Here is a 1,354-nt window from a genome sequence, read left to right as displayed (position 1 = left end):
CATTGAGCTCTTACTCTCTGCTGAGCACTATATAGGTGCTTGGGAGAGTATAATACAAGAGAGTTGGTAGACTGGTTCCCTCCCTATAATAACCTTACTATTTAGAGGGGGATAAAGACATCAGTATAAATCAATCATTTACTGGTATGTACATCAGTGCTGTGGGGGCTGAGGGTGGCATAAAAACAGATCCAAGGGGCTAGATGATGCAAAAGGGAGAGGGAGTAGGGGAAAAGAGGGCTTCATCAGAAAGGCTTCTTGGGGGAGAAGTGACCTTAATAACACTTTAAAGGTGGGGAAGGTGGCAAGGGAGGGTGTTTCCAGTCAGAGGGAGGATGTGGGAAAGTGTTCAGGGAGGATGTGGGAAAGTGTTCAGTGGTGAGATAGATGAGATCAGAGCACAATAAGCAAACTGATGCTAGAGGAGTGAATTGTGCAGGCTGGGCCGTAGTAGGTCAGTGAGGAAAGGTAGGAGGGGGCAAGCCATTCGAGTGTTTTAAAGCCAATGATAAGGAGTTTCTGTTTGATGTGGACATGGATAGGCAAACACAGGAAGGTCTTGAGGAGCTGGGAGAGAAGGACTGAACAGCTTTTTTAGAAAAACCATCAGGGCAGCAGAGACAAGTATTGACTGGAATAGGGGGAGATATAGAGCCTCTCAGGGTCACACCTGGAGGGTTTCTAGTACTCTACCAGTCTTGGCTATGGGAGGGAAAGTCAAGCAGAGGCCTGCCCATTCCATTCCTAGCTTGGCCAGTGGCTAACGAGTGGAAGATGATCTGCTACAAGTCAAAACTTACCTATGATGGGCAGCAGCGGATCTCTGACCTCAAAAAGCTTACAGTATGGTGGAGGTGACAGGCATTAAAACACATTTTAGGTAGGGAAAGAAGCAGAGGATAAGGATATGAACATTAAGGGCAGTAGGGCTGGGGATGGGTGTGAATATCAAAGTGCTTAAGGGGTACAGACCCATGTGCATAGGCAATGCTGATGGGAGGAAAAATAGAGTGGTGAGATGTTTGACTCAGAGAAGACTTCATAGATGAGATATGATTTTAAACCAGACCTACATTTGGCTTACATTCTCATTTCTAATTCACCACACGACTTAATAAACGAAGGGAGAATGACTCCTCACCACCTCCTCAGTCGAAAACCCTTTCCAAAATTGAATTCATATCTTTTAGCCTTCTTCCATTTACAGGGCAGCTTTCTGAAATTCAGAATGATCATGATTCCTCTCTTCCTTGGTTGTCCCTATAGCTTCCAAAACTATACTGAGAAGTGTGCTCATCTGAATAGAGATGAAGGTATTTTGTGTATTGTGGTCAACTTTTCCTAGCAATCTACT

The 1,354-nt window shown here is 44.8% G+C and overlaps 1 non-coding gene across 1 annotated transcript; it reads left to right on the top strand.

Annotated features, from left to right (window-relative positions):
* The first annotated feature begins 652 nt into the window (after positions 1-652).
* Positions 653-790, top strand: LOC114811498. The gene has a single exon (XR_003759196.1). It is a non-coding gene; the product is annotated as a small nucleolar RNA SNORA7 (small nucleolar RNA).
* Positions 791-1,354: the final 564 nt, after the last annotated feature.

This window comes from Ornithorhynchus anatinus, chromosome 4 (genome assembly GCF_004115215.2).
Source record: "Ornithorhynchus anatinus isolate Pmale09 chromosome 4, mOrnAna1.pri.v4, whole genome shotgun sequence".
Taxonomy (NCBI): domain Eukaryota; kingdom Metazoa; phylum Chordata; class Mammalia; order Monotremata; family Ornithorhynchidae; genus Ornithorhynchus; species Ornithorhynchus anatinus.
This window is presented reverse-complemented; position numbering and strand designations above follow the sequence as displayed.